At 33.7% G+C, this 13,229-nt stretch overlaps 2 long non-coding RNA genes across 14 annotated transcripts in view; one reads left to right on the top strand and one right to left on the bottom strand.

Moving 5' to 3' along the window:
• Positions 1–272, bottom strand: part of LOC110259772 (uncharacterized) — an 835,641-nt gene extending 835,369 nt beyond the window's left edge. For all 6 annotated transcript variants that reach the window (XR_014838463.1, XR_014838462.1, XR_014838465.1 and 3 more), the window contains exon 1: positions 77–272. This is a non-coding gene — a long non-coding RNA (uncharacterized LOC110259772). The remainder of the gene's footprint in view (positions 1–76) is intronic.
• A 51-nt stretch (positions 273–323) lies between these two features.
• Positions 324–13,229, top strand: part of LOC146405666 (uncharacterized) — a 435,623-nt gene continuing 422,717 nt past the window's right edge. For 7 of the 8 annotated variants that reach the window (XR_014838470.1, XR_014838468.1, XR_014838474.1 and 4 more), the window contains exons 1-2: positions 324–518; positions 669–743. This is a non-coding gene — a long non-coding RNA (uncharacterized LOC146405666). Of the gene's footprint in view, positions 519–603; positions 744–13,229 lie in introns of those variants that run through there. The other variant, XR_014838469.1, reaches the window with a different exon arrangement.

The raw sequence follows: 13,229 nt of genomic DNA, 5'->3' as shown, positions 1-13,229 counted from the left end.
ATTTTAAAATAATAATAAAAGGTGATGTAAAAGCAAATGCTTTTCTCTAGGGTACCTCAAAAACGGGTGAGCTTACCTAAAATGGTTCAAATTTCTCCACCGCAGCCACCGTATTTCACCGATTTTCACCATAAACTTATCTGTGGTAAGTTTAACACACTTGTTCAGCCTTAAAACAAATGTTAATTCACCTGAGGCCTCACACAGACCCAGGCTAGTTTATATTGAACCCACTTTGACCCGACTCAGCCCTGTTTCTAAATCGGACCGTCTGACCTCGGAAGTGGAATCCCTTCTTAAGCGGCTGGATCCAGGGTGACCCCGGAATCAGTTTGACTCTTTAGTAAAAGAGAGTCACACTGCAGAGGTTTCTAGACTCCGTCTGGAAAAAGAAGTGTTCAAATAAAGTCTGTAACCTCATACTACAAAAGCTACAGAGTTAAAACCTGGTATTCGAGAGTAATTTACTTACCTGCTCCGGTGCCAGTGAGAAAGTGGGAAGCCTGAGAAGCTTAAAGGTACCTCAGCCTGGTTGCTCGCTGTTCCTGGGGTCCCTCAGCGGCTTCCGTGGGTCCTTTCTTTGGAAACCAGAACTGTTAAGAGATAAACTGAGGAATATTAAAAAAAATCAAATATTTATATGAGCGAAAATTTATTTGAATCGGCAGTGCCTAACTGGAAGCGATTAGCAGCGCTACACCTGACAGGAGCTTCGAGAGCAAGGAGAAAGCAGAAGAAGCAAAGTAAGAAAATTACTAATTTGCTATAGCTGGTCGCCTGGCTGGCCTTTTGACTTGGTTATCCTTAGCATTTTGACTTTGTAACTTTGAAGCATTTACAGGCTTATATTTTGGTTTGCTTACAGTGGGCAGCCAAGTTATTAGAGCTACATCAATGAATTGCCTCCCTGTTTAATTAATATAACAGACCACATTTAACGTTAGTTCCCCATCACTGACTTTCAAAGCAGGATTTAGATTTTGCTTTAGGCAATTCTAGTCTAAATAAATGTATAGCAAGCAGCAGAAATAAAAGCATTTTTGACTTCTGGAAATAGGTGATGATAGTGGCTATGTTTTTTTTGTTTGTTTTCTAATTTAAGTCATCTTTCAAGAAAGAAAAAAAGTCGAAAGAACCACCAAAAATAGTTCTTTAATTATTATTGTCTTTTTCATAATTTGACTTTTTTGTGAGTGAAGTTGAAAAGAAAATTAAAATTTTACGCTTAATTAGTTCATTTTACAGGAAATAGAAATTCTTAGCAAACTAATAGAGGGCAAAGCATGAGAAATATTTTCATAACTAGTAATACTAATGTACCAATATTAGTAATTCATTTTTTATAAAAGAAATTCCATATATAAGCCCTATGTGGTAGTAGTCAAAATGATTCTAATGAAGTAAACAATGATTCTTCTCAAAATATATAACTTGCTCATACATATGCATGGGTTGTTATCTCTGTGTAATTGTTTTTCCATAATAAAAACAGTACTTTAATATCCATAAGGAACACTGCCTTTGCCTCTTGATGCTGAATTTGATTCATATTCGTATTTAAAAGTCTTTGGAATCAAAACTGCATATATGTTTCAACCTGTTGTTTCACTGTTGGCTCCCTGATGGAAAGAAATGAGACTCTCTTGTTCATCTTTGAAATTACAGAAAAATTAGGAAAGTATTTCACAAAGTAAAAACTTATTAATTTCTTGTTGACTTTTATAGATGAAGTGATCAATTTAGGTATAACACTTTTTCACCATACTAGATAGCTTTATAATAAAAGAATATGACTGATTTTCCTACATTCATTAAAAGGAAAGAAAAAAATAAGACTACAACTAGCTAAGGAGTACTATGCATAAAAGTAAAAACAACTGCTAAGCAAATTATACTACTACTATCTATTTATATTTTTTCTTTGTCTCTTTTTCTTTATATCACCATATTTCTCTATATCACTATGTTGGTATGTCATGTATTTTTATTAATAGAAAATGCAAATGTTATGAATATTCTGTTTATTGAACACTTTTTATTTATACATTATATACATTTTACCCTAGCATTAATTTTTATTGCTTATTATTTTTACTAATTTGTAGTCTCTATATACTAAATTTGCCTCACCAAACCCCTATTGATGAAGACTAGGATGTCTCCACATTTTCAGAAACCAGGATGCTTATGTTTTATATAGCTGTCTATGACAAATACATAAATTAATATGTCAAATACAAAATAATGACAAATATATATTTGCATTATAAAATTCTTTGACAGGAGTTCCCGTCACAGCTTAGTGGTTAACGAATCTGACTAGGAACCATGAGGTCGTGGGTTCAATCCCTCGTTAAGAGTCCGGTGTTGCCGTGAGCTGTGGTGTAGGTTGCAGATGTGGCTCGGATCCCATGTTGCTGTGGCTCTGGTGTTGGCATGTGGCTATAGCTCCAATTAGACCCCTACCCTGGGCACCTCCATATGTTGCCAGAGCAGCTCTAGGAAATGGCAAAAAGACAAAAATAAATAAATAAATAAATCTTTGACAAATATATAAAATATGGTAGTGTATAAATACATAAAATATTAAAAGTATATATAATTATTCCTTTAAGAAAAATTTAGAAAAGCATCTAATCAGTCAAACATTATAAGGGTGTTAAGGTTTTCAAAAATGTGTAGTTAACATACTTTTGAATTTTTATCCTGTTATATCTTTACCACTTTGTACAATGGAATAGGAATGTGTCTGGAAAAGGATACAAACTCTTTTGAAATAATGAGTAAATATTCATCTAAGCCATCATTAGGAGACACCTCAGAAGAGAGGTTATATAAATGTTGGTGTCCTTGGCATATTGTTAAATAAACAATTATTTAAATGCAATTAAAACAGTTAAGATGAAAAATATTATCTAAGTAGAAAGATTCTCCTGAAGAGAAAAGATGATTTCAGATAATGGTCTAAGCAATTCTACCATATATGCTTAGGTACAGGAAGAGAAGTCTTTAAGGAAGAAAGAAGGAAAACCCATAGGTGTAGGAGAAAAACAGAAAATTGAGATGTCACTAAAGAAGGAACTCAGGAAAGAGGAAATGGCAAGTGGTATCACCCAAAATTTATTTAGCATTAAAGAAGCTATTGTCAACTACCTGGAAAATGGTACAAAACTGAAAATTGTGAGGGTTGCAATCCGGTGGACAAAATAGATAATCAAATAAGGGAATAATATTCTGATAAATTGATATTTAAAAATGTGAGGTGCCATTAAAATGGTCACAAGGATAAAATTTTATAAAGTTGTTTATGTTTAAAATTCTTGAATATTTAGAGAAGACACAGATGGAAAGCATCCCTTGGGTTTGGTGACATGACTTTGATTAATTATATCTATAAGAATGATTTCAGTAAAGTGGTTGAATTTAAGTTTCATAGGAAGGGGATTGCAGAATAAGATTTAATGGGAGAGAAGTATGTAGAACTTATTTTAAATATTAGTGAAGAGAAGGATGAAATAAAGTAATAGTATTGTCAGTGGTATGAGTTTCCTAATAATTTTGTAAAACATGTAGTAAGGGTAATAGATTGCATACATTAAAAGATCATTATACTCGAGATGTCAGAATGAGTGGAGGAGGTGGTCCTCAGAGACATGGAGGTAATGGACTTGAGAATTGGTTATGAATTCTTGTGGAAAAGAAAATGATAGGAGAATGATTTAGGATCTTCGAAGAGACTGCAGATGAGTGACCAAGTCTGAAGTGAGTGTGTGTGTGTGTGTGTGTGTGTGTGTGTGTGTGTTGGGGGGAAGGTATTGGATGCAGAAATACTTTAGGTAAATATACTTTATTCCCTTTTGATAGTAATATTTTCTAAGTAATTTGTTTTTTATGAAATTAAGCCTTCCTAAAGACAATATGCATAATATTCCAATTCCTCCATAAATAAAAATAATTGCACAGAGATAACACCCAACAGGAAGAAATATTATAGATCATACAGTGATTGAAATGATCTCTGATTCATTGTGTAAGTTGTAAATACTCTGCTAAATTGACTATTAGACAAACCTGGAGTTAATAGTAAAAGCTTGGTTGGAAATGTGTTCCTTCTAAAGAAATGTTCTCATTTAATTTTCATCTCTGTTTGAGAAGTACTAGAAAAAACAACCATTAAAAAAAACACTATGATGTTACCTTTTTATCTCAAAATCATCCTAATTATGGCTCATATTTTGAGCAATATTCAGTAACTGTCATCACTGCAATTTGTTTGACAGCAGTGAGGCTGCAGAAGGCAGATAAAATACTTGTCTTGTTATTAGACACACTATAGAGTTTTATTGCAACATAAATAAAATTTGTCATTTCTGATTTTTTAAAATATCTTCTTTCTTCCCAAATTGACAACCACTAATACATTTTTAATGAAGAAACATGTTCTACTATTTTATATTATCATTATTTTTTAAAGAAATGCCAAAAAGTTTAATATTGTACACATACATGGTTTTCCAACCAGTTTAAGATATAAAGCACACACTCCCCAACTTAGGTTCTTTCCTCTTCATTTCTCCCCCAACCAAGGATGGTATTATTACATTTTCCTATGTGTCTTCAGACTTTTAATACATATGAATATATCTACGTATATTTTATTTTTTGCGTCATAGATTTTAAAGTTAAATACTTCATAACAATGTTTTTGTGTAATTTGTTTTTTCAGTTAATTAGTTTATGACATTTATCTGTGTTGATAGTTTAACTCAAGTATGTATTTTCATCAATTATTAGTATTTTATTGTATAGTTTAACTTTAAACAATGCTAAAATTGGGGCACTGACCTCCTGTGCAGTTGAAAAAATCTGCATATACCTTTTGACTCCCCCCTGCCATATTTTAGTAGTAGCCTACTGTTGACCAGAAGCCTTACTGATAGCATAGGCAGCCAATTAAAAATATTTTGTGGAGTTCCCATCGTGGCGCAGTGGTTAACAAATCCGACTAGGAACCATGAGGTTGCGGGTTCGGTCCCTGCCCTTGCTCAGTGGGTTAAGGATCCGGCGTTGCCGTGAGCTGTGGTGTAGGTTGCAGACGCGGCTCGGATCCTGTGTTGCTATGGCTCTGGCGTAGGCCGGTGGCTACAGCTCCGATTCGACCCCTAGCCTGGGAACCTCCATATGCTGCAGGAGCGGCCCAAGAAATAGCAGAAAGACAAAAAAAAAAAAAAAAAAAAAACAATTTGTATGTTGTATGTATTATATACTATATTCTTATAACAAGGTAGGGTAGAGAAAAGAAAATGTTAAGAAAATCATAAGAAAAAACATGTTTTATTTATTAATATCATAAGTTTACATTGTTTACAAAATGAATTATCTATCCGTACTTATATCAATATTGTCTTATATGATACAAGATACTCCATATGTTGTATATATTACTAACACTAGATATTAAAAATGAAAAGATAATGTGAAAAAGAAATTCGTATTCATTTACAAGTTTAATGAGTCATGCAATAACAAAAAAGCAGCAATGTGATTTCTTTATGGTAGCCTAGACTATACCCTAATAAATGAATCACTTAACATTTTTATGGCATGCAATATTAGTCATATTTATTATACAGCATTGGAAACACTGGATTTCTTTGGGAAAAAAACACTTACTTGAAATGATAGGCTAATATGTATTTTCTCCAATTATGAGAGAGAGTCATACTGTAAAGTACTGTAATTCTTTGAAAGCAAAGTTATAAAATAGTAAGAAAACTAACACATTATTAATTTTATCTTAAATATCACTTCATTTATGCCTGTGTAGGATATCACTTAGTTTATGCCTATGTAGGGTAGACTATCTTCTTCAATACAAGCTTTATACACAATGTTCTGTACAATGAAAACTTAGGAAGTAACGATGGTGATGACGCAAAAATGTCTCATACAGTTTTTGCTGTATGATTATTAGATTTTTCTTATCTAAAAGACTTTCTAATCTAAAAGACAAAGACACATGTACACAACAGATGGGTTTACTAACTGTTTGGCAAAATGATTATTTAATATTTATTAAGTGGAAGTAGATCACCAGCAAGCTCTTTATCCTTATTGTCTTCATATTGAGTAGGCTAAGCAGGAGGAAGAAGAGGGGTTGGTCTTGAGGGGTGGCAGAGGAAGTCTGTGGAAGAGGTAGAAGGAGAGGCAGGCACATTTGGTGTAATTTCAAGGAAATACATTGTAATTTCTGACGTTTGCTTTTTCATTTCTCTAAAAAAATTTCTATATGGTGCCAAATTTACCACTGTTTGTTTTCGTTTCAAAGAAGGGTCCATGTCATAAAAGAAATCAAAATCAGTCTTGAAAAATCTGAACTCTTCTGCCAGATTGTCTAATGTCAGTTTGTTTTCTGGCATGATTCTTTTATCTTCTTCCTCCTCACCTGGCATCGGTTCAGAACACTCATCTTCATCAAGTCATCTTCTGTGAATTCCTCTGGTGTGGTGTCTGTTACCTCTTGAATTTCCCCAAAATCCATATCTTGAAACCCCCCAATCTTTTTATTTTTTTTTTTGCCATGTCCACAGTCTTTCTCATAGGGGAATAAATTAGGAGATTTATATTAACATATACACACTACTATATGTATTAAATAGATAATCAACAAGGACCTATTTATAACACAAGGAACTACAATCAATTTATTGTAATAACCTATAAGGGAAAAGATTCTGAAAAAGATTATAAATGTAATATATATATTATACTATTTATATAACTGAATCATTGTGCTGTACTAACATGATGCTATAAATCAACTACAGTAAAAAAAATTTTTTTTTTGAAAAAAAACTTTTTGGTATATATATATATATCCAATGGAATATATTCAGCAATGAGAAAGAAGGAAATCCTGTCATTTGTGACCTTGAGGGCATTATGCTAAGTGAAATAACTTAGGCAATGAAAGCCAAATACCATGTTATACAATTTTCGTGTGGAATATGAAAAGCCTAGCTCATATAAACAGAGGCTAGCATGGTTATGGGATTTGAGAGGGAGTGAGAAATGGGAAGATGTTGCTCAAATAGCAAAAACTTCCACTAAAAATATTAGTAAGTTCTGGGGATCTACTGTGCAGCATAGTCATTTTAGTTAGTAACACTGTATTATACTTGAAATTTAAAAATAAAATGCACTTGACCCTTGAATAATTTGGAACTTGGGGGGGGAGTCCAACATTCCATGTCATCAAAAATCCATGTATAGCTTAAATTGCCCCTTCCTACATGCAGTTCCTTTGTATCTACAATTCTACAACCACAGGTTCAATGAACAGAAGATCATATAGTTTTTACTATTGAAAAAAAAAAAAAAAAAACTTTGTATAAGTGGACCCATGCAGTTCAAACCCATGTTATTCAAGGATCAACTGTAAAATACTTTTATCTTTGGTACTTTAAATGCTCATTTGCATTCATGTATTCACCATGTATTTTTTGTGCTTTTTAATATCTTGACACATCTTTCATTCTGAAAAATTATCGTCTTATCTCTTTGAATACTATCTCTTCTCCGTTTTCTTGTCTGTTTCTCTAGAACTACTATTAGCTTTCTTAAACATTTTCTGTCTCTTCATGTTTTTTTAATTTTTACTTCCATTGATCTTCCATCTGTGCCCATGTAGGAAATTTTTTCTGTTTTATTTTTGACCTTAGTAAAAGTCTTCTTTAGCTGTATCTAAACTGTTTATCTGATCCATTGAGTATATAATTTAAATAATCATTTCTAATTCCAAGAAGTTCTTGACAATTTAGGTAATATATTTCATAAGTATGAGGGACTTGTTCTATTATCTTCTCATATTTTTATTATTATCTTTATACACTAAAATTTAAATATATATTTTATTATCTGTATTGCAAAAATCCTATTATCTGAAAACTCTGGAGTTTAAGTCTTCTAACTCTTTCATTGTAGCACATTCATTTTTGTGTTAAGTTTATATTGTGTGTTAATATCTGTTACGCTTTATATGTAGGGATTTTGTGTAGTCATAGTTGAGGGTTTTTGTACAAATAAGTTGTCTTTGCTTTTGCTTGACATCCCAAGGATCTTCAAAACTACAAACTCATAAATAAGAGATTTTTAGTTACAATTTTATGGGTAGATGTTTCCCAACTGGAGTCAAGATAAGCATATGATGTTCTTGCTCTATTCTTCTGGCAGTAGTTATTCTTTGCAGGTTTAATTGCAGCCTTTCAGTTCTGCCTTTCCACTTTTTTCCCCCTTAGACCTGCAAGATTTTAATTCCTGTATTGATAGAGCCATTAATATCCAAATTCTTGAACACAGAAATTAGAGAAGATTCTCATGTTAGCCACACATTTACTTTATATTTTTTTAACTAAAATTTTTTAGATATGTTCTTTTTTATATTATTTTTCATCCTGGTCTGTCCCAGGAGATTGTATATATTTCCCTGTGCTGTACAGAAGGACTGCATTGCTTATCTATTTTAAGTGTAATAATTTGTGGATGCAAATGATTGGCAACCACAAGTCTGTTCTCTATGTCTGTGAGTCTGTTGTTTCTGCTTTGCAGATAGGATCATTTGTGACATATTTTTGATTCCACATATAAGTGATATAATATGGTATTTGTCTTTCTTTTTCTGACTTACTTCACTTAGTATGATAATCTCTAGTTGCTTCCATGTTGCTGCAGATGGCATTATTTGTTCTTTTCTATGGCCAAGTAATATTCCACCAAGTATATATACCACCTCTTTTTAATCCTTTTATTACCTATTGATTAACATTTAGGTTGTTTCTGTGTCTTGGCTATTGTGACTAGTGCTGCTGTGAACGTAGAGGTGCATATATCTGTTGATTTTATTTTCTTTTTATTTTGATACCTGAGGATTTTCTGTACTTTCTTGTGAGCTAATGCATATAATTGAGAGAATATTTATAGTATTTTAACCAGCATTTCTAAGTGTCTTCTATGAGGATTTGGATTATTTATTCTATCATTTAAAAATCTCTATTTATGTGTGTGTCTGTGTGCGTGTGTATAACTGACCATTTCTCCTAAGCAATAGGACGAGTATTGATGTACTGATAGAAAAAAATCACCACAGCTCATATATGCTAAAATGCTGATAGCACACATAGGATATATAGGTTCTACATACAATACATACTTAAAAAAAATGCTTTGCAGAAGATATACAGATATAATGGCTTCTTCCTTTAGAAATGGTTATGCATAGAAAATTTAAATTTTTAATGATTTGAGGTGAAAAAAGGCAAATGGACTTCAAATGTCATTTTATATTTTGCTTATTATTTCAAAAATTTTGTTTTAGTTTAGGAAAGAACTCCTATGGATTTTTTTTTTTTTTTTTACTTTCAGGGTCCCACCTGCGGCATATGGAAGTTCCTAGGCTAGGGTTCGAATCCGAGATGCAGCTTCCAGCCTATGCCACAGCCACAGCTGTGTGGATCTGAGCCTCATCTGCAACCTGCAGCAGAGCTCATGGCAAGCCAGATACTTAACTCACTGAGCAAGGCCAGGGATTAAACATGCATCCTCATGGATACTAGTTGGGTTTGTTACCTTTGAACCACAGCAGGAACTCCTACTATGGATTTTTAAAGAAGCCTTTGAGAAGCAGGCACTTGACTATATATGGAGCAATACCTATACAACTAAGACAAAAAGTAGATTACCTATAATTTTGTCTTTAGAAAAAAAGAATGGTAATAAAACCCTTTTATGGATAGTACAAAACTTAGTATTTTAACTCTTTTATAATCCTTTTTTAAAATGGTGATTGTAACCTAAGTAAGAGGAAACAGTATGGCAAAGATTAATATCTTACAATGACTACAAAATTTCCTTTACTGCTCCTTTATTTCCTTTCCATTTGCTCTTTATTCCCATTTGCTTCTAAATCACTAATCACCTAATTTCCAAAAGCCACAGTCAATACTGAAGTCATTTACTAGCCTGATAGTCTGAGTATCATATGCCACATTACATAACTATATATGCCAACATCATCAAAATCTTAATGAAACCCAATTAAACTGTCTGTGCCGTGGCTCTTCAGGTATCTTGTCTCTTTATTATAGAAGTCAATCTCATTTGTTAAGCTCTTTATAAATTTGAATTAAGCCAAGAAATATTTAGCTAAATGTTTTACTGAGATCTTGGAGAAATAACCTAATTCTTTTTTCTCTATTCCTATTTTTTTTACCTATTCTTTTCCACCTATTTTTTTTTGTTCTATACTGTGTTGTATAAAATTCAAGTTTTGTTGATTTTTACTATAGTGAGAAATGTCATATGCACATAAGAGTATGTAAAATATATGTCATTTAAATAATAATGTGAATGAATAACTATATAACTAACACCTTGTTCAAAGAAGAGAATATTTCTGGCACCCTTGAGGCTTCTGAATGCCCCACTCCCAAAATATTTCTTCCTGAATAAGTTATCACTCTTCTGATCCCTGTTATAACAATCCCTTGCTTATCTTTTTTTTATTTTACTCTGTATTTACTAATTTATAACACTGTTTTAGTTTGCCTGATCTTGAACTCTATATAAATTAACTCATATACAGTCGTGTGCCTTGTTTCCTATTCTAAGTATTTTGAGCTTGTTTTATGTTGTTGCATATTGCCTTTATTAGACAGCATTCTCCAGAAAGCAAAACCTGTCTATCTATCCATTTATCTACCTATCTAGAAAGAGAGAGAGAGAGAGAGAGAGAAGGGGTGGGAGAGAGATTCATTATAGGAATTGGCACACATGATTATGGGGGCTGAGAAGCTCCTCTGGGTACAGTTTGCAAGCTGGAGAACCAAGAAAACAGGTGGTCTCAGTCCAAAGCCTGAGTCCCAGGACAGCTAATAGACTAAGTCTCTATCTGAATCCAAAAGGCTGAGAATTACAAAAACTGACTTCCCAGGGCAGAAATAGATTTCCCCAGTTCAAACAGACAGAATCTGCTTTTTATTCTATTCAGTCCCTCAAAGGATTGGAAAAGGTCCACAAGTATTGGTGATCTTCTTTACTTGGACTAATAATTCAAATCTAATCCCTTCCAGAAACACTCTCACAGGTAAACTCAGAAATTATGTTTTACTAGCAATCTGGGCATCTATTAGCCCAGTCAAGTTAACCCACAAAATTAACTCTCAAATAGCCAATCTGTTTTTGAAGAAGTTCCAAACATGTTATCCCCAAAATATGTCATGTTGGCATATTAATTATTTTGAGCTTAAAAGCACTAGAGAAACAGCAGATGCAGGAAGGTCTCTTTGACCTTCCTCTTGCTGTCTAAAAGCAGATCATAAAGTTAACCATGAGAAAGGTGCTCTCCCTGTACCAGAAAAAGAACATTCTTATTACCAGAGACTGAGGGATGGTATCAAAATTGATCCATACCAACAAATCTATGAAAATAACCCTTATCTTCTATTAATTTCCTCTATATATTTTCTAGCCACTTTCTTATAATTTACTACTCCAAACCCAAACATCTTTGCTTTGTCACTTCACAAATTTATCATTTGTTTATTTAAAGTTATAAGCTTGGGTCCTAACCACTTGTTCAGGTCTTCATTTTTCTTATGAAAATTCCTTTATGCACATAAAAATATTAAGTAAAATGTGCGTGTTTTTTTTCTTCTTAAGTTTAATTCTTAGGTTCAGCTGCAGAATCTAAGAAAATAAAAGTTTTCTTCCTCCAGTATTGCTTGAGTAAAAATTCATCCATTCTATAAATGGTGCATATATCTAGTTTAAGACTAATGTGAAAAAAAAAATGCTGAAAACATTTTTTTTTTCTTTGAATGCCAAGTGTTTCCTGTACTCTTTTATTATCATCATAGTCTTTGCATTGATACATATCAGTGATAGTGGTTTCTTTTTAAAGCTTAGTATTAAATATTTAATATCTTTTCCCACTTTAATTTTACATTACTCTGCCAAGAAAAACAAAATTAAAACTTAGGTTATCTGAAGCCTGGACACACTTTCATGATTAGCTGGGCTGTAAAAGTTGGTGGCTTTGTTCTTCCTGTGTATGAGCAGGTCCAGGCCCTATAAAGATGGAACCAGGTTATAACTGCCTTTGAAAAGTGTGCTCCAAAAACAGATGGCCTGTTATAAGCCAGGTTACAAAGTAAGGTCAGGGTAAGAGAGGGAAATCGTCTCCCAGAAATGCGATTTCTGAAGAGTCCCATTCTGTCATTTTTCCCCAGCTGGCTAGAGGAGGGGTAAAATCTCAACACAAGCCTCAAAGTCCTGTCTCTCTGAGGGGAGAGTAGTTGCCCTAATGATGGGGGGATGACCAAGGAGGGGAGCCCAAGTCTTCCCATTGCCCCTCTTTTCAGCTGGGGAATGGAGAGTTTATTGCCCAGTGTGCGTGAAGTAGGCTGAAGTGGGTTGGTACTGAATTCTCTAACAGGTTTCTTCTAGAAACAGACAACTCAAACTCTTCCTCTCACTTCAGCAAAGAAGCTTTTATCTTAAAAGCACTTGGGAACCTCCTCCTGTGCCTGTAGGGGTGGGGGCTCAGAGGAAGAAGTCATTGGTGTAGCCGCCTTCCAGGCCATAGCAGAACTCCTGAATGTTGGAGACCCCATAGGAGTGAAAACATTTTTGTACATGTTTTCTGGTACACATAAGCAAAAGTTTTACTAGAGTATATATGAATAGAATTGAATTACTGTGTTGTAGAATACATGTGACTTAAAATTTCCTAAATAATGTTTCCCAAATAGTATACTTATTTACACCCATAGTAGTCACATTTTCATCCACACTTAGTGTTTTCAGATATGTTTAAGTGCTTGTTAACCTGGTGCTATTTTTATTTTTATTTTTTTTTGCCTTTTCTAGGACCGCTCCCACGGCATGTGGAGTTTCCCAGGCTAGGGGTCTAATTGGAGCTGTAGCCACCGGCCTGTGCCAGAGCCATAGCAACGCAGGATCCAAGCCCCGTCTGTGACCTACACCACAGCTCACGGCAACACCTGATCCTTAACCCACTGAGCAAGGCCAGGGATCAAACCTGCATCCTCATGGTTCCTAGTCAGATTCGTTAACCACTGCGCCACGACGGGAACTCCACCTGGTGCATTTTTAATGGAATCTAATTGTGGTTTTAATTTGTATTTCTCTGATTACTAAATGAGTTGAAACTT

This window comes from Sus scrofa, chromosome 2 (assembly GCF_054392235.1).
Source record: "Sus scrofa isolate SSC_HxYL_T2T_F1_AM1 chromosome 2, Sscrofa_HxYL_maternal_Yorkshire_Landrace_v2.0, whole genome shotgun sequence".
Lineage (NCBI taxonomy): Eukaryota > Metazoa > Chordata > Mammalia > Artiodactyla > Suidae > Sus > Sus scrofa.
Note: the sequence above shows the minus strand (reverse complement) of the source record. Positions and strands in the feature narration are given on the sequence as shown.